The sequence below is a fragment of the Ipomoea nil genome, unplaced genomic scaffold (genome assembly GCF_001879475.1).
Source record: "Ipomoea nil cultivar Tokyo-kokei standard unplaced genomic scaffold, Asagao_1.1 scaffold1142, whole genome shotgun sequence".
NCBI classification, from domain to species: Eukaryota; Viridiplantae; Streptophyta; class Magnoliopsida; order Solanales; family Convolvulaceae; genus Ipomoea; species Ipomoea nil.
Genome location: NW_017617570.1, coordinates 1 through 23,520, shown reverse-complemented (window position 1 = coordinate 23,520; position 23,520 = coordinate 1). Strand labels below are relative to the sequence as shown.

The 23,520-nt window shown below is 29.3% G+C and overlaps 26 non-coding genes across 26 annotated transcripts; all 26 read right to left on the bottom strand.

Moving 5' to 3' along the window:
• Positions 1-298: 298 nt before the first annotated feature.
• On the bottom strand, positions 299-370 carry TRNAG-UCC. The gene has a single exon. It is a non-coding gene; the product is annotated as a tRNA-Gly (tRNA).
• Positions 371-1,028: 658 nt separating this feature from the next.
• Positions 1,029-1,100, bottom strand: TRNAG-UCC. The gene has a single exon. It is a non-coding gene; the product is annotated as a tRNA-Gly (tRNA).
• Positions 1,101-1,770: 670 nt separating this feature from the next.
• Positions 1,771-1,842, bottom strand: TRNAG-UCC. Its single transcript has one exon. It is a non-coding gene; the product is annotated as a tRNA-Gly (tRNA).
• Positions 1,843-2,517: 675 nt separating this feature from the next.
• On the bottom strand, positions 2,518-2,587 carry TRNAG-UCC. Its single transcript has one exon. It is a non-coding gene; the product is annotated as a tRNA-Gly (tRNA).
• Positions 2,588-3,256: 669 nt separating this feature from the next.
• On the bottom strand, positions 3,257-3,328 carry TRNAG-UCC. Its single transcript has one exon. It is a non-coding gene; the product is annotated as a tRNA-Gly (tRNA).
• A 600-nt stretch (positions 3,329-3,928) lies between these two features.
• Positions 3,929-4,000, bottom strand: TRNAG-UCC. Its single transcript has one exon. It is a non-coding gene; the product is annotated as a tRNA-Gly (tRNA).
• Positions 4,001-4,602: 602 nt separating this feature from the next.
• On the bottom strand, positions 4,603-4,674 carry TRNAG-UCC. The gene has a single exon. It is a non-coding gene; the product is annotated as a tRNA-Gly (tRNA).
• Positions 4,675-5,347: 673 nt separating this feature from the next.
• On the bottom strand, positions 5,348-5,419 carry TRNAG-UCC. Its single transcript has one exon. It is a non-coding gene; the product is annotated as a tRNA-Gly (tRNA).
• Positions 5,420-6,091: 672 nt separating this feature from the next.
• Positions 6,092-6,163, bottom strand: TRNAG-UCC. The gene has a single exon. It is a non-coding gene; the product is annotated as a tRNA-Gly (tRNA).
• A 670-nt stretch (positions 6,164-6,833) lies between these two features.
• On the bottom strand, positions 6,834-6,905 carry TRNAG-UCC. The gene has a single exon. It is a non-coding gene; the product is annotated as a tRNA-Gly (tRNA).
• A 605-nt stretch (positions 6,906-7,510) lies between these two features.
• Positions 7,511-7,582, bottom strand: TRNAG-UCC. Its single transcript has one exon. It is a non-coding gene; the product is annotated as a tRNA-Gly (tRNA).
• A 671-nt stretch (positions 7,583-8,253) lies between these two features.
• On the bottom strand, positions 8,254-8,325 carry TRNAG-UCC. The gene has a single exon. It is a non-coding gene; the product is annotated as a tRNA-Gly (tRNA).
• A 1,343-nt stretch (positions 8,326-9,668) lies between these two features.
• On the bottom strand, positions 9,669-9,740 carry TRNAG-UCC. The gene has a single exon. It is a non-coding gene; the product is annotated as a tRNA-Gly (tRNA).
• Positions 9,741-10,411: 671 nt separating this feature from the next.
• On the bottom strand, positions 10,412-10,482 carry TRNAG-UCC. Its single transcript has one exon. It is a non-coding gene; the product is annotated as a tRNA-Gly (tRNA).
• A 672-nt stretch (positions 10,483-11,154) lies between these two features.
• Positions 11,155-11,226, bottom strand: TRNAG-UCC. Its single transcript has one exon. It is a non-coding gene; the product is annotated as a tRNA-Gly (tRNA).
• A 672-nt stretch (positions 11,227-11,898) lies between these two features.
• TRNAG-UCC lies at positions 11,899-11,970 on the bottom strand. The gene has a single exon. It is a non-coding gene; the product is annotated as a tRNA-Gly (tRNA).
• A 655-nt stretch (positions 11,971-12,625) lies between these two features.
• On the bottom strand, positions 12,626-12,697 carry TRNAG-UCC. Its single transcript has one exon. It is a non-coding gene; the product is annotated as a tRNA-Gly (tRNA).
• Positions 12,698-13,369: 672 nt separating this feature from the next.
• Positions 13,370-13,441, bottom strand: TRNAG-UCC. The gene has a single exon. It is a non-coding gene; the product is annotated as a tRNA-Gly (tRNA).
• Positions 13,442-14,114: 673 nt separating this feature from the next.
• On the bottom strand, positions 14,115-14,186 carry TRNAG-UCC. Its single transcript has one exon. It is a non-coding gene; the product is annotated as a tRNA-Gly (tRNA).
• Positions 14,187-15,468: 1,282 nt separating this feature from the next.
• Positions 15,469-15,540, bottom strand: TRNAG-UCC. Its single transcript has one exon. It is a non-coding gene; the product is annotated as a tRNA-Gly (tRNA).
• A 673-nt stretch (positions 15,541-16,213) lies between these two features.
• TRNAG-UCC lies at positions 16,214-16,285 on the bottom strand. The gene has a single exon. It is a non-coding gene; the product is annotated as a tRNA-Gly (tRNA).
• Positions 16,286-16,958: 673 nt separating this feature from the next.
• TRNAG-UCC lies at positions 16,959-17,030 on the bottom strand. The gene has a single exon. It is a non-coding gene; the product is annotated as a tRNA-Gly (tRNA).
• Positions 17,031-19,860: 2,830 nt separating this feature from the next.
• TRNAG-UCC lies at positions 19,861-19,932 on the bottom strand. Its single transcript has one exon. It is a non-coding gene; the product is annotated as a tRNA-Gly (tRNA).
• A 1,270-nt stretch (positions 19,933-21,202) lies between these two features.
• Positions 21,203-21,274, bottom strand: TRNAG-UCC. Its single transcript has one exon. It is a non-coding gene; the product is annotated as a tRNA-Gly (tRNA).
• Positions 21,275-22,668: 1,394 nt separating this feature from the next.
• On the bottom strand, positions 22,669-22,739 carry TRNAG-UCC. Its single transcript has one exon. It is a non-coding gene; the product is annotated as a tRNA-Gly (tRNA).
• Positions 22,740-23,405: 666 nt separating this feature from the next.
• Positions 23,406-23,476, bottom strand: TRNAG-UCC. Its single transcript has one exon. It is a non-coding gene; the product is annotated as a tRNA-Gly (tRNA).
• Positions 23,477-23,520: the final 44 nt, after the last annotated feature.

The following is a 23,520-nucleotide window of genomic DNA, read 5'->3' as shown; positions in this document are numbered from 1 at the left end:
GCTTTCATTTCAAGTTTCAACAACCGATTGAACCAACTTGTTTTAGTAGATATTTTAAAAATATTAAGAGGTGAATAAATTGATATCAAATTACAAACTGGTAAAATATAAAAGTTTGTTTAATAGGAAGTGTGAATATAAATTTTATTTTAAAAAATATATATATAAAATGAATTTATATAATAAATTATTAAATTTGAAGAGAGTTTAGTCCATAGGGTTGCTTAAATCGAGAAGCAAAACTTAACGAAATTATGCTCTAGGGCTAATTCGAGAGGCTTAACGAATGCAAAGGTAATGCGTTTGCCGGGAGTTGAACCCGGGTCTATTGCTTGGAAGGCAATTATCCTAACCGTTGGACTACAAACGCAATTTCATTATATGGTACTTTCTTTGTATAACGCTATGACATTTACATTCTCAACCGGGAATTCATAATGTTATTGAGAATATGAATTATGTAATTTTCGAATCTCTATATCTAGGTGAGGCCTAAGCGCATATCCTTAAACAATTCTTGGATTCAATGCAATATTTCATCTTGTTTGTCTTCCTTAGGTTCGAACCAAAGACCTTCTTATGAAATTCAATGAGTAAGTTAAAAACAATAAATAATTAACAGAATATTTTTTACAAAAGTATACACTGACGGGGTCCATGTGTATTTATGAAAAAGTAAGTGATATAATAGAGGGTAATGTATAAACAAATAATAAAAATTACAAAAATCAAAATAATACGAAGCTTTCATTTCAAGTTTCAACAACCGATTGAACCAACTTGTTTTAGTAGATATTTTAAAAATATTAAGAGGTGAATAAATTGATATCAAAATTACAAACTGGTAAAATATAAAAGTTTAGTTTATAAGTGTGAATATAAATTATTAAAAAATATATATAAATGGAATTTATATAATGAAATTATTAAATTGAAGAGTTAGTCCTAGGGTGCTTAAATCGAGAAGCAAACTTAACGAAATTATGGTCTTAGGGCTAATTCGAGAGGCTTAACGAATGCAAAGGTAATGCGTTTGCCGGGAGTTGAACCCGGGTCTATTGCTTGGAAGGCAATTATCCTAACCGTTGGACTACAAACGCAATTTCATTATATGGTACTTTCTTTGTATAACGCTATGACATTTACATTCTCAACCGGGAATGTCATAATGTTATTGAGAATATGAATTATGTAATTTTCGAATCCCTATTTCTAGGTGAGGCCTAAACGCATATCCTTAAACAATTCCTTGGATTCAATGCAATATTTCATTCTTGTTTGTCTTCCTTAGGTTGAACCAAAGACCTTCTTATGAAATTCAATGAGTAAGTTAAAAACAATAAATAATTAACAGAAATATTTTTTACAAAAGTATACACTGACGGGGTCCATGTGTATTTATGAAAAAGTAAGTGATATAATAGAGGGTAATGTATAAACAAATAATAAAAATTACAAAAATCAAAATAATACGAAAGCTTTCATTTCAAGTTTCAACAACCGATTGAACCAACTTGTTTTAGTAGATATTTTAAAAATATTAAGAGGTGAATAAATTGATATCAAAATTACAAACTGGTAAAATATAAAAGTTTGTTTAATGGAAGTGTGAATATAAATTTATTTAAAAAAATATATATAAAATGAATTTATATAATAAATTATTAAATTTGAAGAGAGTTTAGTCCTAGGGTTGCTTAAATCGAGAAGCAAAACTTAACGAAATTATGCTCTAGGCTAATTCGAGAGGCTTAACGAATGCAAAGGTAATGCGTTTGCCGGGAGTTGAACCCGGGTCTATTGCTTGGAAGGCAATTATCCTAACCGTTGGACTACAAACGCAATTTCATTATATGGTACTTTCTTTGTATAACGCTATGACATTTACATTCTCAACCGGGAATGTCATAATGTTATTGAGAATATGAATTATGTAATTTTCGAATCTCTATTTCTAGGTGAGGCCTAAGCGCATATCCTTAAACAATCCTTGGATTCAATGCAATATTTCATTCTTGTTTGTCTTCCTTAGGTTCTGAAACCAAAGACCTTCTTATGAAATTCAATGAGTAAGTTAAAAACAATAAATAATTAACAGAAAATTTTTTACAAAAGTATACACTGACGGGGTCCATGTGTATTTATGAAAAAGTAAGTGATATAATAGAGGGTAATGTATAAACAAATAATAAAAATTACAAAAATCAAAATAATACAAAGCTTTCATTTCAAGTTTCAACAACCGATTGAACCAACTTGTTTTAGTAGATATTTTAAAAATATTAAGAGGTGAATAAATTGATATCAATATTACAAACTGGTAAAATATAAAAGTTTGTTTAATGGAAGTGTGAATATAAATTTTATTTTAAAAATATATATATAAAATTGAATTTATATAATAAATTATTAAATTTGAAGAGAGTTTAGTCCTTAGGGTTGCTTAAATCGAGAAGCAAAACTTAACGAAATTATGCTCTAGGGCTAATTCGAGAGGCTTAACGAATGCAAAGGTAATGCGTTTGCCGGGTTGAACCCGGGTCTATTGCTTGGAAGGCAATTATCCTAACCGTTGGACTACAAACGCAATTTCATTATATGGTACTTTCTTTGTATAACGCTATGACATTTACATTCTCAACCGGAAATGTCATAATGTTATTGAGAATATGAATTATGTAATTTTCGAATCTCTATATCTAGGTGAGGCCTAAGCGCATATCCTTAAACAATTCTTGGATTCAATGCAATATTTCATCTTGTTTGTCTTCCTTAGGTTCAAACCAAAGACCTTCTTATGAAATTCAATGAGTAAGTTAAAAACAATAAATAATTAACAGAATATTTTTTACAAAAGTATACACTGACGGGGTCCATGTGTATTTATGAAAAAGTAAGTGATATAATAGAGGGTAATGTATAAACAAATAATAAAAATTACAAAAATCAAAATAATACGAAGCTTTCATTTCAAGTTTCAACAACCGATTGAACCAACTTGTTTTAGTAGATATTTTAAAAATATTAAGAGGTGAATAAATTGATATCAAATTACAAACTGGTAAAATATAAAAGTTTGTTTAATAGAAGTGTGAATATAAATTTTATTTAAAAAATATATATAAAATGGAATTTATATAATAAATTATTAAATTTGAAAAGAGTTTAGTCCATAGGGTTGCTTAAATCGAGAAGCAAAACTTAACGAAATTATGCTCTAGGGCTAATTCGAGAGGCTTAACGAATGCAAAGGTAATGCGTTTGCCGGGAGTTGAACCCGGGTCTATTGCTTGGAAGGCAATTATCCTAACCGTTGGACTACAAACGCAATTTCATTATATGGTACTTTCTTTGTATAACGCTATGACATTTACATTCTCAACCGGGAATTTCATAATGTTATTGAGAATATGAATTATGTAATTTTCGAATCTCTATATCTAGGTGAGGCCTAAGCGCATATCCTTAAACAATTCTTGGATTCAATGCAATATTTCATCTTGTTTGTCTTCCTTAGGTTCGAACCAAAGACCTTCTTATTAAATTCAATGAGTAAGTTAAAAACAATAAATAATTAACAGAATATTTTTTACAAAAGTATACACTGACGGGGTCCATGTGTATTTATGAAAAAGTAAGTGATATAATAGAGGGTAATGTATAAACAAATAATAAAAATTACAAAAATCAAAATAATACGAAGCTTTCAATTCAAGTTTCAACAACCGATTGAACCAACTTGTTTTAGTAGATATTTTAAAAATATTAAGAGGTGAATAAATTGATATCAAAATTACAAACTGGTAAAATATAAAAGAGTTTAGTCCATAAGGTTGCTTAAATCGAGAAGCGAAACTTAACGAAATTAAGCTCTAGGGCTGCATGTTTGGTTTGCTTAATTCGACAGGCTTAACGAATGCAAAGGTAATGCGTTTGCCAGGAGTCGAACCCAGGTCTATTGCTCGGAAGGCAATTATCCTAACCGTTGGACTACAAACGCAATTTCATTATATGGTACTTTCTTTTTATAACGCTATGACATCTACATTCTCAACCGGGAATGTCATAATGTTATTGAGAATATGAATTATGTAATTTTCGAATCCCTATTTCTATGGTGAGGCCTAAACGCATATCCTTAAACAATTCTTGGATTCAATGCAATATTTCATCTTGTTTGTCTTCCTTAGGTTTGAACCAAAGACCTTCTTATGAAATTCGAATGAGTAAGTTAAAAACAATAAATAATTAACAGAATATTTTTTACAAAAGTATACACTGACGGGGTCTATGTGTATTTATTAAAAAGTAAGTGATATAATAGAGGGTAATGTAGAAAACAATAATAAAAATTACAAAAATCAAATAATACGAAACTTTCATTTCAAGTTTCAACAACCGATTGAACAAACTTGTTTTAGTAGATATTTTAAAAATATTAAGAGGTGAATAAATTGATATGCAAAGTTACAAACTGGTAAAATATAAAAGAGTTTAGTCCATAAGGTTGCGTAAATCGAGAAGCGAAACTTAACGAAATTAAGCTCTAGGGCTGCATGTTTGGTTTGCGTAATTCGAGAGGCTTAACGAATGCAAAGGTAATGCGTTTGCCGGGAGTTGAACCCAGGTCTATTGCTTGGAAGGCAATTATCCTAACCGTTGGACTACAAACGCAATTTCATTATATGGTACTTTCTTTGTATAACGCTATGACATCTACATTCTCAACCGGGAATGTCATAATGTTATTGAGAATATGAATTATGTAATTTTCGAATCCCTATTTCTAGGTGAGGCCTAAACGCATATCCTTAAACAATCCTTTGGATTCAATGCAATATTTCTTCTTGTTTGTCTTCCTTAGGTTTGAACCAAAGACCTTCTTATGAAATTCAATGAGTAAGTTAAAAACAATAAATAATTAACAGAAAATTTTTTACAAAAGTATACACTGACGGGGTCCATGTGTATTTATGAAAAAGTAAGTGATATAATAGAGGGTAATGTATAAACAAATAATAAAAATTACAAAAATCAAAATAATACAAAGCTTTCATTTCAAGTTTCAACAACCGATTGAACCAACTTGTTTTAGTAGATATTTTAAAAATATTAAGAGGTGAATAAATTGATATCAAAATTACAAACTGGTAAAATATAAAAGTTTGTTTAATGGAAGTGTGAATATAAATTTTATTTTAAAAAAATATATATAAAATTGAATTTATATAATAAATTATTAAATTTGAAGAGAGTTTAGTCCTTAGGGTTGCTTAAATCGAGAAGCAAAACTTAACGAAATTATGCTCTAGGGCTAATTCGAGAGGCTTAACGAATGCAAAGGTAATGCGTTTGCCGGGAGTTGAACCCGGGTCTATTGCTTGGAAGGCAATTATCCTAACCGTTGGACTACAAACGCAATTTCATTATATGGTACTTTCTTTGTATAACACTATGACATTTACATTCTCAACCGGGAATGTCATAATGTTATTGAGAATATGAATTATGTAATTTTCGAATCCCTATTTCTAGGTGACGCCTAAACGCATATCCTTAAACAATCCTTGGATTCAATGCAATATTTCTTCTTGTTTGTCTTCCTTAGGTTTGAACCAAAGACCTTCTTATGAAATTCAATGAGTAAGTTAAAAACAATAAATAATTAACAGAAATTTTTTTACAAAAGTATACACTGACGGGGTCCATGTGTATTTATGAAAAAGTAAGTGATATAATAGAGGGTAATGTATAAACAAATAATAAAAATTACAAAAATCAAAATAATACAAAGCTTTCATTTCAAGTTTCAACAACCGATTGAACCAACTTGTTTTAGTAGATATTTTAAAAATATTAAGAGGTGAATAAATTGATATCAAAATTACAAACTGGTAAAATATAAAAGTTTGTTTAATGGAAGTGTGAATATAAATTTTATTTTAAAAATATATATATAAAATTGAATTTATATAATAAATTATTAAATTTGAAGAGAGTTTAGTCCTTAGGGTTGCTTAAATCGAGAAGCAAAACTTAACGAAATTATGCTCTAGGGCTAATTCGAGAGGCTTAACGAATGCAAAGGTAATGCGTTTGCCGGGAGTTGAACCCGGGTCTATTGCTTGGAAGGCATTTATCCTAACCGTTGGACTACAAACGCAATTTCATTATATGGTACTTTCTTTGTATAACGCTATGACATTTACATTCTCAACCGGGAATGTCATAATGTTATTGAGAATATGAATTATGTAATTTTCGAATCTCTATATCTAGGTGAGGCCTAAGCGCATATCCTTAAACAATTCTTGGATTCAATGCAATATTTCATCTTGTTTGTCTTCCTTAGGTTCAAACCAAAGACCTTCTTATGAAATTCAATGAGTAAGTTAAAAACAATAAATAATTAACAGAATATTTTTTACAAAAGTATACACTGACGGGGTCCATGTGTATTTATGAAAAAGTAAGTGATATAATAGAGGGTAATGTATAAACAAATAATAAAAATTACAAAAATCAAAATAATACGAAGCTTTCATTTCAAGTTTCAACAACCGATTGAACCAACTTGTTTTAGTAGATATTTTAAAAATATTAAGAGGTGAATAAATTGATATCAAAATTACAAACTGGTAAAATATAAAAGTTTGTTTAATAGAAGTGTGAATATAAATTTTATTTAAAAAATATATATAAAATGGAATTTATATAATAAATTATTAAATTTGAAAAGAGTTTAGTCCATAGGGTTGCTTAAATCGAGAAGCAAAACTTAACGAAATTATGCTCTAGGGCTAATTCGAGAGGCTTAACGAATGCAAAGGTAATGCGTTTGCCGGGAGTTGAACCCGGGTCTATTGCTTGGAAGGCAATTATCCTAACCGTTGGACTACAAACGCAATTTCATTATATGGTACTTTCTTTGTATAACGCTATGACATTTACATTCTCAACCGGGAATGTCATAATGTTATTGAGAATATGAATTATGTAATTTTCGAATCTCCTATATCTAGGTGAGGCCTAAAGCGCATATCCTTAAACAATTCTTGGATTCAATGCAATATTTCATCTTGTTTGTCTTCCTTAGGTTCGAACCAAAGACCTTCTTATGAAATTCAATGAGTAAGTTAAAAACAATAAATAATTAACAGAATATTTTTTACAAAAGTATACACTGACGGGGTCCATGTGTATTTATGAAAAAGTAAGTGATATAATAGAGGGTAATGTATAAACAAATAATAAAAATTACAAAAATCAAAATAATACGAAAGCTTTCAATTTCAAGTTTCAACAACCGATTGAACCAAACTTGTTTTAGTAGATATTTTAAAAATATTAAGAGGTGAATAAATTGATATCAAAATTACAAACTGGTAAAATATAAAAGAGTTTAGTCCATAAGGTTGCTTAAATCGAGAAGCGAAACTTAACGAAATTAAGCTCTAGGGCTGCATGTTTGGTTTGCTTAATTCGAGAGGCTTAACGAATGCAAAGGTAATGCGTTTGCCGGAGTTCGAACCCAGGTCTATTGCTTGGAAGGCAATTATCCTAACCGTTGGACTACAAACGCAATTTCATTATATGGTACTTTCTTTGTATAACGCTATGACATTCTACATTCTCAACCGGGAATGTCATAATGTTATTGAGAATATGAATTATGTAATTTTCGAATCCCTATTTCTAGGTGAGGCCTAAACGCATATCCTTAAACAATCCTTGGATTCAATGCAATATTTCATTCTTGTTTGTCTTCCTTAGGTTTGAACCAAAGACCTTCTTATGAAATTCAATGAGTAAGTTAAAAACAATAAATAATTAACAGAATATTTTTTACAAAAGTATACACTGACGGGGTCCATGTGTATTTATGAAAAAGTAAGTGATATAATAGAGGGTAATGTATAAACAAATAATAAAAATTACAAAAATCAAAATAATACGAAGCTTTCATTTCAAGTTTCAACAACCGATTGAACCAACTTGTTTTAGTAGATATTTTAAAAATATTAAGAGGTGAATAAATTGATATCAAAATTACAAACTGGTAAAATATAAAAGTTTGTTTAATGAAGTGTGAATATAAATTTTATTTAAAAATATATATATAAATGGAATTTATATAATAAATTATTAAATTTGAAAGAGTTTAGTCCATAGGGTTGCTTAAATCGAGAAGCAAAACTTAACGAAATTATGCTCTTAGGGCTAATTCGAGAGGCTTAACGAATGCAAAGGTAATGCGTTTGCCGGGAGTTGAACCCGGGTCTATTGCTTGGAAGGCAATTATCCTAACCGTTGGACTACAAACGCAATTTCATTATATGGTACTTTCTTTGTATAACGCTATGACATTTACATTCTCAACCGGGAATGTCATAATGTTATTGAGAATATGAATTATGTAATTTTCGAATCTCTATATCTAGGTGAGGCCTAAGCGCATATCCTTAAACAATTCTTGGATTCAATGCAATATTTCATCTTGTTTGTCTTCCTTAGGTTCGAACCAAAGACCTTCTTATGAAATTCAATGAGTAAGTTAAAAACAATAAATAATTAACAGAATATTTTTTACAAAAGTATACACTGACGGGGTCCATGTGTATTTATGAAAAAGTAAGTGATATAATAGAGGGTAATGTATAAACAAATAATAAAAATTACAAAAATCAAAATAATACGAAGCTTTCATTTCAAGTTTCAACAACCGATTGAACCAACTTGTTTTAGTAGATATTTTAAAAATATTAAGAGGTGAATAAATTGATATCAAAATTACAAACTGGTAAAATATAAAAGTTTGTTTAATAGAAGTGTGAATATAAATTTATTTAAAAAATATATATAAAATGGAATTTATATAATAAATTATTAAATTTGAAAGAGTTTAGTCCATAGGGTTGCTTAAATCGAGAAGCAAAACTTAACGAAATTATGCTCTAGGGCTAATTCGAGAGGCTTAACGAATGCAAAGGTAATGCGTTTGCCGGGAGTTGGAACCCAGGTCTATTGCTTGGAAGGCAATTATCCTAACCGTTGGACTACAAACGCAATTTCATTATATGGTACTTTCTTTGTATAACGCTATGACATTCTACATTCTCAACCGGGAATGTCATAATGTTATTGAGAATATGAATTATGTAATTTTCGAATCTCTATTTCTAGGTGAGGCCTAACGCATATCCTTAAACAATTCTTGGATTCAATGCAATATTTCATCTTGTTTGTCTTCCTTAGGTTCGAACCAAAGACCTTCTTATGAAATTCAATGAGTAAGTTAAAAACAATAAATAATTAACAGAATATTTTTTACAAAAGTATACACTGACGGGGTCCATGTGTATTTATGAAAAAGTAAGTGATATAATAGAGGGTAATGTATAAAACAAATAATAAAAATTACAAAAATCAAAATAATACGAAACTTTCATTTCAAGTTTCAACAACCGATTGAACCAACTTGTTTTAGTAGATATTTTAAAAATATTAAGAGGTGAATAAATTGATATCAAAATTACAAACTGGTAAAATATAAAAGAGTTTAGTCCATAAGGTTGCTTAAATCGAGAAGCGAAACTTAACGAAATTAAGCTCTAAGGGCTGCATGTTTGGTTTGGCTAATTCGAGAGGCTTAACGAATGCAAAGGTAATGCGTTTGCCAGGAGTTGAACCCAGGTCTATTGCTTGGAAGGCAATTATCCTAACCGTTGGACTACAAACGCAATTTCATTATATGGTACTTTCTTTGTATAACGCTATGACATCTACATTCTCAACCGGGAATGTCATAATGTTATTGAGAATATGAATTATGTAATTTTCGAATCCCTATTTCTAGGTGAGGCCTAAACGCATATCCTTAAACAATTCCTTGGATTCAATGCAATATTTCATTCTTGTTTGTCTTCCTTAGGTTTGAACCAAAGACCTTCTTATGAAATTCAATGAGTAAGTTAAAAACAATAAATAATTAACAGAAAATTTTTTACAAAAGTATACACTGACGGGGTCCATGTGTATTTATGAAAAAGTAAGTGATATAATAGAGGGTAATGTATAAACAAATAATAAAAATTACAAAAATCAAAATAATACGAAAGCTTTCATTTCAAGTTTCAACAACCGATTGAACAAACTTGTTTTAGTAGATATTTTAAAAATATTAAGAGGTGAATAAATTGATATCAAAATTACAAACTGGTAAAATATAAAAGTTTGTTTAATGGAAGTGTGAATATAAATTTTATTTAAAAAATATATATAAAATGAATTTATATAATAAATTATTAAATTTAAAGAGAGTTTAGTCCTTAGGGTTGCTTAAATCGAGAAGCAAACTTAACGAAATTATGCTCTAGGGCTAATTCGAGAGGCTTAACGAATGCAAAGGTAATGCGTTTGCCGGGAGTTGAACCCGGTCTATTGCTTGGAAGGCAATTATCCTAACCGTTGGACTACAAACGCAATTTCATTATATGGTACTTTCTTTGTATAACACTATGACATTTACATTCTCAACCGGGAATGTCATAATGTTATTGAGAATATGAATTATGTAATTTTCGAATCCCTATTTCTAGGTGACGCCTAAACGCATATCCTTAAACAATCCTTGGATTCAATGCAATATTTCTTCTTGTTTGTCTTCCTTAGGTTTGAACCAAAGACCTTCTTATGAAATTCAATGAGTAAGTTAAAAACAATAAATAATTAACAGAAAATTTTTTTACAAAAGTATACACTGACGGGGTCCATGTGTATTTATGAAAAAGTAAGTGATATAATAGAGGGTAATGTATAAACAAATAATAAAAATTACAAAAATCAAAATAATACAAAGCTTTCATTTCAAGTTTCAACAACCGATTGAACCAACTTGTTTTAGTAGATATTTTAAAAATATTAAGAGGTGAATAAATTGATATCAAAATTACAAACTGGTAAAATATAAAAGTTTGTTTAATGGAAGTGTGAATATAAATTTTATTTTAAAAAATATATATAAAATTGAATTTATATAATAAATTATTAAATTTGAAGAGAGTTTAGTCCTTAGGGTTGCTTAAATCGAGAAGCAAAACTTAACGAAATTATGCTCTAGGGCTAATTCGAGAGGCTTAACGAATGCAAAGGTAATGCGTTTGCCGGGAGTTGAACCCGGGTCTATTGCTTGGAAGGCAATTATCCTAACCGTTGGACTACAAACGCAATTTCATTATATGGTACTTTCTTTGTATAACGCTATGACATTTACATTCTCAACCGGGAATGTCATAATGTTATTGAGAATATGAATTATGTAATTTTCGAATCCCTATTTCTAGGTGAGCCTAAACGCATATCCTTAAACAATCTTGGATTCAATGCAATATTTCATTCTTGTTTGTCTTCCTTAGGTTTGAACCAAAGACCTTCTTATGAAATTCAATGAGTAAGTTAAAAACAATAAATAATTAACAGAATATTTTTTACAAAAGTATACACTGACGGGGTCCATGTGTATTTATGAAAAAGTAAGTGATATAATAGAGGGTAATGTATAAACAAATAATAAAAATTACAAAAATCAAAATAATACGAAAGCTTTCATTTCAAGTTTCAACAACCGATTGAACCAACTTGTTTTAGTAGATATTTTAAAAATATTAAGAGGTGAATAAATTGATATCAAAATTACAAACTGGTAAAATATAAAAGTTTGTTTAATGGAAGTGTGAATATAAATTTTATTTTAAAAAAATATATATAAAATTGAATTTATATAATAAATTATTAAATTTGAAGAGAGTTTAGTCCTTAGGGTTGCTTAAATCGAGAAGCAAAACTTAACGAAATTATGCTCTAGGGCTAATTCGAGAGGCTTAACGAATGCAAAGGTAATGCGTTTGCCGGGAGTTGAACCCGGGTCTATTGCTTGGAAGGCAATTATCCTAACCGTTGGACTACAAACGCAATTTCATTATATGGTACTTTCTTTGTATAACGCTATGACATTTACATTCTCAACCGGGAATGTCATAATGTTATTGAGAATATGAATTATGTAATTTTCGAATCTCTATATCTAGGTGAGGCCTAAGCGCATATCCTTAAACAATTCTTGGATTCAATGCAATATTTCATTCTTGTTTGTCTTCCTTAGGTTCGAACCAAAGACCTTCTTATGAAATTCAATGAGTAAGTTAAAAACAATAAATAATTAACAGAATATTTTTTACAAAAGTATACACTGACGGGGTCCATGTGTATTTATGAAAAAGTAAGTGATATAATAGAGGGTAATGTATAAACAAATAATAAAAATTACAAAAATCAAAATAATACGAAAGCTTTCATTTCAAGTTTCAACAACCGATTGAACCAACTTGTTTTAGTAGATATTTTAAAAATATTAAGAGGTGAATAAATTGATATCAAAATTACAAACTGGTAAAATATAAAAGATTGTTTTAAGGTGAATATAATTTTTTTTAAATATATTAATGAATTTATTAATAATTATTAATTTGAAGAGTTTAGTCCTTAGGGTTGCTTAAATCGAGAAGCAAACTTAACGAAATTATGGCTCTTGGGCTTAATTCGAGAGGCTTAACGAATGCAAAGGTAATGCGTTTGCCGGGAGTTGAACCCGGGTCTATTGCTTGGAAGGCAATTATCCTAACCGTTGGACTACAAACGCAATTTCATTATATGGTACTTTCTTTGTATAACACTATGACATTTACATTCTCAACCGGGAATGTCATAATGTTATTGAGAATATGAATTATGTAATTTTCGAATCCCTATTTCTAGGTGACGCCTAAACGCATATCCTTAAACAATCCTTGGATTCAATGCAATATTTCTTCTTGTTTGTCTTCCTTAGGTTTGAACCAAAGACCTTCTTATGAAATTCAATGAGTAAGTTAAAAACAATAAATAATTAACAGAATATTTTTTACAAAAGTATACACTGACGGGGTCCATGTGTATTTATGAAAAAGTAAGTGATATAATAGAGGGTAATGTATAAACAAATAATAAAAATTACAAAAATCAAAATAATACAAAGCTTTCATTTCAAGTTTCAACAACCGATTGAACCAACTTGTTTTAGTAGATATTTTAAAAATATTAAGAGGTGAATAAATTGATATCAACATTACAAACTGGTAAAATATAAAAGTTTGTTTAATGGAAGTGTGAATATAAATTTTATTTTAAAAATATATATATAAAATGAATTTATATAATAAATTATTAAATTTGAAGAGAGTTTAGTCCTTAGGGTTGCTTAAATCGAGAAGCAAAACTTAACGAAATTATGTTCTAGGGCTTAATTCGAGAGGCTTAACGAATGCAAAGGTAATGCGTTTGCCGGGAGTTGAACCCGGGTCTATTGCTTGGAAGGCAATTATCCTAACCGTTGGACTACAAACGCAATTTCATTATATGGTACTTTCTTTGTATAACGCTATGACATTTACATTCTCAACCGGAAATGTCATAATGTTATTGAGAATATGAATTATGTAATTTTCGAATCTCTATATCTAGGTGAGGCCTAAGCGCATATCCTTAAACAATTCTTGGATTCAATGCAATATTTCATCTTGTTTGTCTTCCTTAGGTTTGCAAACCAAAGACCTTCTTATGAAATTCAATGAGTAAGTTAAAAACAATAAATAATTAACAGAATATTTTTTACAAAAGTATACACTGACGGGGTCCTATGTGTATTTATGAAAAAGTAAGTGATATAATAGAGGGTAATGTATAAACGAATAATAAAAATTACAAAAATCAAAATAATACGAAGCTTTCATTTCAAGTTTCAACAACCGATTGAACCAACTTGTTTTAGTAGATATTTTAAAAATATTAAGAGGTGAATAAATTGATATCAAAATTACAAACTGGTAAAATATAAAAGTTTGTTTAATAGAAGTGTGAATATAAATTTTATTTAAAAAATATATATAAAATGGAATTTATATAATAAATTATTAAATTTGAAAAGAGTTTAGTCCATAGGGTTGCTTAAATCGAGAAGCAAAACTTAACGAAATTATGCTCTAGGGCTAATTCGAGAGGCTTAACGAATGCAAAGGTAATGCGTTTGCCGGGAGTTGGACCCGGGTCTATTGCTTGGAAGGCAATTATCCTAACCGTTGGACTACAAACGCAATTTCATTATATGGTACTTTCTTTGTATAACGCTATGACATTTACATTCTCAACCGGGAATTTCATAATGTTATTGAGAATATGAATTATGTAATTTTCGAATCTCTATATCTAGGTGAGGCCTAAGCGCATATCCTTAAACAATTCTTGGATTCAATGCAATATTTCATCTTGTTTGTCTTCCTTAGGTTCGAACCAAAGACCTTCTTATTAAATTCAATGAGTAAGTTAAAAACAATAAATAATTAACAGAATATTTTTTACAAAAGTATACACTGACGGGGTCCATGTGTATTTATGAAAAAGTAAGTGATATAATAGAGAGTAATGTATAAACAAATAATAAAAATTACAAAAATCAAAATAATACGAAGCTTTCAATTCAAGTTTCAACAACCGATTGAACCAACTTGTTTTAGTAGATATTTTAAAAATATTAAGAGGTGAATAAATTGATATCAAAAATTATAAAATTGGTAAAAATATAAAAGAGTTTAGTCCATAAGGTTGCTTAAATCGAGAAGCGAAACTTAACGAAATTAAGCTCTAAGGCTGCATGTTTGGTTTGCTTAATTCGACAGGCTTAACGAATGCAAAGGTAATGCGTTTGCCAGGAGTCGAACCCAGGTCTATTGCTCGGAAGGCAATTATCCTAACCGTTGGACTACAAACACAATTTCATTATATGGTACTTTCTTTGTATAACGCTATGACATCTACATTCTCAACCGGGAATGTCATAATGTTATTGAGAATATGAATTATGTAATTTTCGAATCCCTATTTCTAGGTGAGGCCTAAACGCATATCCTTAAACAATTCTTGGATTCAATGCAATATTTCATCTTGTTTGTCTTCCTTAGGTTTGAACCAAAGACCTTCTTATGAAATTCAATGAGTAAGTTAAAAACAATAAATAATTAACAGAATATTTTTTACAAAAGTATACACTGACGGAGTCTATGTGTATTTATTAAAAAGTGAAGTGATATAATAGAGGGTAATGTAGAAAAAAATAATAAAAATTACAAAAATCAAATAATACGAAACTTTCATTTCAAGTTTCAACAACCGATTGAACCAAACTTGTTTTAGTAGATATTTTAAAAATATTAAGAGGTGAATAAATTGATATCAAAATTACAAACTGGTAAAATATAAAAGAGTTTAGTCCATAAGGTTGCGTATAAATCGAAGAAGCGAAAACTTAAACGAAATTAAGCACTAGGGCTGGCATGTTTGGTTTGCGTAATTCGAGAGGCTTAACGAATGCAAAGGTAATGCGTTTGCCAGGAGTTGAACCCAGGTCTATTGCTTGGAAGGCAATTATCCTAACCGTTGGACTACAAACGCAATTTCATTATATGGTACTTTCTTTGTATAACGCTATGACATCTACATTCTCAACCGGGAATGTCATAATGTTATTGAGAATATGAATTATGTAATTTTCGAATCCCTATTTCTAGGTGAGGCCTAAATACATATCCTTAAACAATCCTTGGATTCAATGCAATATTTCTTCTTGTTTGTCTTCCTTAGGTTTGAACCAAAGACCTTCTTATGAAATTCAATGAGTAAGTTAAAAACAATAAATAATTAACAGAAAATTTTTTACAAAAGTATACACTGACGGGGTCCATGTGTATTTATGAAAAAGTAAGTGATATTATAAAGGGTAATGTATAAACAAATAATAAAAATTACAAAAATCAAAATAATACAAAGCTTTCATTTCAAGTTTCAACAACCGATTGAACCAACTTGTTTTAGTAGATATTTTAAAAATATTAAGAGTTGAATAAATTGATATCAAAATTACAAACTGGTAAAATATAAAAGTTTGTTTAATGGAAGTGTGAATATAAATTTTATTTTAAAAAAATATATATAAAATTGAATTTATATAATAAATTATTAAATTTGAAGAGAGTTTAGTCCTTAGGGTTGCTTAAATCGGAGAAGCAAAACTTAACGAAATTATGCTCTAGGACTAATTCGAGAGGCTTAACGAATGCAAAGGTAATGCGTTTGCCGAGAGTTGAACCCGGGTCTATTGCTTGGAAGGCAATTATCCTAACCGTTGGACTACAAACGCAATTTCATTATATGGTACTTTCTTTGTATAACACTATGACATTTACATTCTCAATCGGGAATGTCATAATGTTATTGAGAATATGAATTATGTAATTTTCGAATCCCTATTTCTAGGTGACGGCCTAAACGCATATCCTTAAACAATCCTTGGATTCAATGCAATATTTCTTCTTGTTTGTCTTCCTTAGGTTTGAACCAAAGACCTTCTTATGAAATTCAATGAGTAAGTTAAAAACAATAAATAATTAACAGAAAATTTTTTACAAAAGTATACACTGACGGGGTCCATGTGTATTTATGAAAAAGTAAGTGATATAATAAAGGGTAATGTATAAACAAATAATAAAAATTACAAAAATCAAAATAATACAAAGCTTTCATTTCAAGTTTCAACAACCGATTGAACCAACTTGTTTTAGTAGATATTTTAAAAATATTAAGAGTTGAATAAATTGATATCAAAATTACAAACTGGTAAAATATAAAAGTTTGTTTAATGGAAGTGTGAATATAAATTTTATTTTAAAAAAATATATATAAAATTGAATTTATATAATAAATTATTAAATTTGAAGAGAGTTTAGTCCTTAGGGTTGCTTAAATCGAGAAGCAAAACTTAACGAAATTATGCTCTAGGGCTAATTCGAGAGGCTTAACGAATGCAAAGGTAATGCGTTTGCCGGGAGTTGAACCCGGGTCTATTGCTTGGAAGGCAATTATCCTAACCGTTGGACTACAAACGCAATTTCATTATATGGTACTTTCTTTGTATAACACTATGACATTTACATTCTCAACCGGGAATGTCATAATGTTATTGAGAATATGAATTATGTAATTTTCGAATCCCTATTTCTAGGTGATGCCTAAACGCATATCCTTAAACAATCCTTGGATTCAATGCAATATTTCTTCTTGTTTGTCTTCCTTAGGTTTGAACCAAAGACCTTCTTATGAAATTCAATGAGTAAGTTAAAAACAATAAGTAATTAACAGAAATTTTTTTACAAAAGTATACACTGACGGGGGTCCATGTGTATTTATGAAAAAGTAAGTGATATAATAGAGGGTAATGTATAAACAAACAATAAAAATTACAAAAATCAAAATAATACAAAGCTTTCATTTCAAGTTTCAACAACCGATTGAACCAACTTGTTTTAGTAGATATTTTAAAAATATTAAGAGGTGAATAAATTGATATCAATATTACAAACTGGTAAAATATAAAAGTTTGTTTAATGGAAGTGTGAATATAAATTTTATTTTAAAAATATATGTATAAAATTGAATTTATATAATAAATTATTAAATTTGAAGAGAGTTTAGTCCTTAGGGTTGCTTAAATCGAGAAGCAAAACTTAACGAAATTATGCTCTAGGGCTAATTCGAGAGGCTTAACGAATGCAAAGGTAATGCGGTTGCCGGGGTTGAACCCGGGTCTATTGCTTGGAAGGCATTTATCCTAACCGTTGGACTACAAACGCAATTTCATTATATGGTACTTTCTTTGTATAACGCTATGACATTTACATTCTCAACCGGAAATGTCATAATGTTATTGAGAATATGAATTATGTAATTTTCGAATCTCTATATCTAGGTGAGGCCTAAGCGCATATCCTTAAACAATTCTTGGATTCAATGCAATATTTCATCTTGTTTGTCTTCCTTAGGTTCAAACCAAAGACCTTCTTATGAAATTCAATGAGTAAGTTAAAAACAATAAATAATTAACAGAATATTTTGTTACAAAAGTAAACACTGAAGGGGTCCATGTATATTTACTAAAAAGTAAGTGATATAATAGAGGGTAATGTAGAAAAAAAGTAATAAAAATTACAAAAATCAAGTAATACGAAACTTTCATTTCAAGTTTCAACAACCGATTGAACAAACTTGTTTTAGTAGATATCTTAAAAATATTAAGAGGTGAATAAATTCATATCAAAATTACAAACTGGTAAAATATAAAAGAGTTTAGTCCAGAAGGTTGCTTAAATCGAGAAGCCAAACTTAGAAATTAAGCTCTGGGGCTGCATGTTTGGTTTGCTTAATTCGAGGGGCCTAACGAATGCAAAGGTAATGCGTTTGTCGGGAGTCGAACCAAGGTCTATTGCTTGGAAGGCAATTATCCTAACCGTTGGTCTACAAACGCAATTTCATTATATGGTACTTTCTTTGTATAACACTATGACATTTACATTCTCAACCGGGAATGTCATAATGTTATTGAGAATATGAATTATGTAATTTTCGAATCCCTATTTCTAGGTGATGCCTAAACGCATATCCTTAAACAATCCTTGGATTCAATGCAATATTTCTTCTTGTTTGTCTTCCTTAGGTTTGAACCAAAGACCTTCTTATGAAATTCAATGAGTAAGTTAAAAACAATAAGTAATTAACAGAAATTTTTTTACAAAAGTATACACTGACGGGGTCCATGTGTATTTATGAAAAAGTAAGTGATATAATAGAGGGTAATGTATAAACAAACAATAAAAATTACAAAAATCAAAATAATACAAAGCTTTCATTTCAAGTTTCAACAACCGATTGAACCAACTTGTTTTAGTAGATATTTTAAAAATATTAAGAGGTGAATAAATTGATATCAACATTACAAACTGCTAAAATATAAAAGTTTGTTTAATGGAAGTGTGAATATAAATTTTATTTTAAAAATATATATATAAAATTGAATTTATATAATAAATTATTAAATTTGAAGAGAGTTTAGTCCTTAGGGTTGCTTAAATCGAGAAGCAAAACTTAACGAAATTATGTTCTAGGGCTAATTCGAGAGGCTTAACGAATGCAAAGGTAATGCGTTTGCCGGGGTTGAACCCGGGTCTATTGCTTGGAAGGCATTTATCCTAACCGTTGGACTACAAACGCAATTTCATTATATGGTACTTTCTTTGTATAACGCTATGACATTTACATTCTCAACCGGAAATGTCATAATGTTATTGAGAATATGAATTATGTAATTTTCGAATCTCTATATCTAGGTGAGGCCTAAGCGCATATCCTTAAACAATTCTTGGATTCAATGCAATATTTCATCTTGTTTGTCTTCCTTAGGTTCAAACCAAAGACCTTCTTATGAAATTCAATGAGTAAGTTAAAAACAATAAATAATTAACAGAATATTTTTTACAAAAGTATACACTGACGGGGTCCTTGTGTATTTATGAAAAAGTAAGTGATATAATAGAGGGTAATGTATAAACGAATAATAAAAATTACAAAAATCAAAATAATACGAAGCTTTCATTTCAAGTTTCAAGAACCGATTGAACCAACTTGTTTTAGTAGCTATTTTAAAAATATTAAGAGGTGAATAAATTGATATCAAAATTACAAACTGGTAAAATATAAAAGTTTGTTTAATAGAAGTGTGAATATAAATTTTATTTAAAAAAATATATATAAAATGGAATTTATATAATAAATTATTAAATTTGAAAAGAGTTTAGTCCATAGGGTTGCTTAAATCGAGAAGCAAAAACTTAACGAAATTATGCTCTAGGGCTAATTCGAGAGGCTTAACGAATGCAAAGGTAATGCGTTTGCCGGGAGTTGGACCCGGGTCTATTGCTTGGAAGGCAATTATCCTAACCGTTGGACTACAAACGCAATTTCATTATATGGTACTTTCTTTGTATAACGCTATGACATTTACATTCTCAACCGGGAATTTCATAATGTTATTGAGAATATGAATTATGTAATTTTCGAATCTCTATATCTAGGTGAGGCCTAAGCGCATATCCTTAAAACAATTCTTGGATTCAATGCAATATTTCATCTTGTTTGTCTTCCTTAGGTTCGAACCAAAGACCTTCTTATTAAATTCAATGAGTAAGTTAAAAACAATAAATAATTAACAGAATATTTTTTACAAAAGTATACACTGACGGGGTCCATGTGTATTTATGAAAAAGTAAGTGATATAATAGAGAGTAATGTATAAACAAATAATAAAAATTACAAAAATCAAAATAATACGAAGCTTTCAATTCAAGTTTCAACAACCGATTGAACCAACTTGTTTTAGTAGATATTTTAAAAATATTAAGAGGTGAATAAATTGATATCAAAATTATAAATGGTAAAATATAAAAGAGTTTAGTCCATAAGGTTGCTTAAATCGAGAAGCGAAACTTAACGAAATTAAGCTCTAAGGCTGCATGTTTGGTTTGCTTAATTCGACAGGCTTAACGAATGCAAAGGTAATGCGTTTGCCAGGAGTCGAACCCAGGTCTATTGCTCGGAAGGCAATTATCCTAACCGTTGGACTACAAACACAATTTCATTATATGGTACTTTCTTTGTATAACGCTATGACATCTACATTCTCAACCGGGAATGTCATAATGTTATTGAGAATATGAATTATGTAATTTTCGAATCCCTATTTCTAGGTGAGGCCTAAACGCATATCCTTAAACAATTCTTGGATTCAATGCAATATTTCATCTTGTTTGTCTTCCTTAGGTTTGAACCAAAGACCTTCTTATGAAATTCAATGAGTAAGTTAAAAACAATAAATAATTAACAGAATATTTTTTACAAAAGTATACACTGACGGAGTCTATGTGTATTTATTAAAAAGTGAGTGATATAATAGAGGGTAATGTAGAAAAAATAATAAAAATTACAAAAATCAAATAATACGAAACTTTCATTTCAAGTTTCAACAACCGATTGAACAAACTTGTTTTAGTAGATATTTTAAAAATATTAAGAGGTGAATAAATTGATATCAAAATTACAAACTGGTAAAATATAAAAGAGTTTAGTCCATAAGGTTGCGTAAATCGAGAAGCGAAACTTAACGAAATTAAGCACTAGGGCTGCATGTTTGGTTTGCGTAATTCGAGAGGCTTAACGAATGCAAAGGTAATGCGTTTGCCAGGAGTTGAACCCAGGTCTATTGCTTGGAAGGCAATTATCCTAACCGTTGGACTACAAACGCAATTTCATTATATGGTACTTTCTTTGTATAACGCTATGACATCTACATTCTCAACGGGAATGTCATAATGTTATTGAGAATATGAATTATGTAATTTTCGAATCCCTATTTCTAGGTGAGGCTAAATACATATCCTTAAACAATCCTTGGATTCAATGCAATATTTCTTCTTGTTTGTCTTCCTTAGGTTTGAACCAAAGACCTTCTTATGAAATTCAATGAGTAAGTTAAAAACAATAAATAATTAACAGAAAATTTTTTACAAAAAGTATACACTGACGGGGTCCATGTGTATTTATGAAAAAGTAAGTGATATTATAAAGAGGTAATGTATAACAAATAATAAAAATTACAAAAATCAAAATAATACAAAGCTTTCATTTCAAGTTTCAACAACCGATTGAACCAAACTTGTTTTAGTAATATTTTAAAAATATTAAGAGTTGAATAAATTGATATCAAAATTACAAACTGGTAAAATATAAAAGTTTGTTTAATGGAAGGTGAATATAATTTTATTTTAAAAAAATATATATAAAATTGAATTTATATAATAAATTATTAAATTTGAAAGAGTTTAGTCCTTAGGGTTGCTTAATGGAGAAGCAAAACTTAACGAAGATTATGTTCTAGGACTAATTCGAGAGGCTTAACGAATGCAAAGTAATGCGTTTGCCGGAGAGTTGAACCCGGTCTATTGCTTGGAAGCGAATTATCCTAACCGTTGGACTACAAACGCAATTTCATTATATGGTACTTTCTTTGTATAACACTATGACATTACATTCTCAATCGGAATGTCATAATGTTATTGAGAATATGAATTATGTAATTTTCGAATCCCTATTTCTAGTGACGCCTAAACGCATATCCTTAAAACAATCCTTGGATTCAATGCAATATTTCTTCTTGTTTGTCTTCCTTAGTTTGAACAAAGACCTTCTTATGAAATCAATGAGTAAGTTAAAAACAATAAATAATTAACAGAAAATTTTTACAAAAGTATACACTGACGGGGTCCATGTGTATTTATGAAAAAGTAAGTGATATAATAGAGGTAATGTATAAAAAATAATAAAAATTACAAAAATCAAAATAATACAAAGCTTTCATTTCAAGTTTCAACAACCGATTGAACCAACTTGTTTTAGTAGATATTTTAAAAATATTAAGAGTTGAATAAATTGATATCAAAATTACAAACTGGTAAATATAAAAGTTTGTTTAATAAGTGTGAATATAAATTTATTTTAAAAAATATATATAAAATGAATTTATATAATAAATTATTAAATTTGAAGAGAGTTAGTCCTTAGGGTTGCTTAAATCGAGAAGCAAAACTTAACGAAATTATGCTCTAGGCTAATTCGAGAGCTTAACGAATGCAAAGGTAATGCGTTTGCCGGGAGTTGAACCCGGTCTATTGCTTGGAAGGCAATTATCCTAACCGTTGGACTACAAACGCAATTTCATTATATGGTACTTTCTTTGTATAACACTATGACATCTACATTCTCAACCGGGAATGTCATAATGTTATTGAGAATATGAATTATGTAATTTTCGAATCCCTATTTCTAGGTGAGGCCTAAACGCATATCCTTAAACAATCTTGGATTCAATGCAATATTTCTTCTTGTTTGTCTTCCTTAGGTTTGAACCAAAGACCTTCTTATGAAATTCAATGAGTAAGTTAAAAACAATAAATAATTAACAGAAATTTTTTACAAAAGTATACACTGACGGGTCCATGTGTATTTATGAAAAAGTAAGTGATATAATAGAGGGTAATGTATAAAAAACAATAAAAATTACAAAAATCAAAATAATACAAGCTTTCATTTCAAGTTTCAACAACCGAATTGAACCAACTTGTTTTAGTAGATATTTTAAAAATATTAAGAGGTGAATAAATTGATATCAAAATTACAAACTGGTAAAATATAAAAGTTTGTTTAATGGAAGTGTGAATATAAATTTTATTTTAAAAATATATATATAAAATTGAATTTATATAATAAATTATTAAATTTGAAGAGAGTTTAGTCCTTAGGGTTGCTAAATCGAGAAAAAACTTAACGAAATTATGCTCTAGGGCTAATTCGAGAGGCTTAACGAATGCAAAGGTAAATGCGTTTGCCGGGGTTGAACCCGGGTCTATTGCTTGGAAGGCAATTATCCTAACCGTTGGACTACAAACGCAATTTCATTATATTACTTTCTTTGTATAACGCCATCTCTCTCGG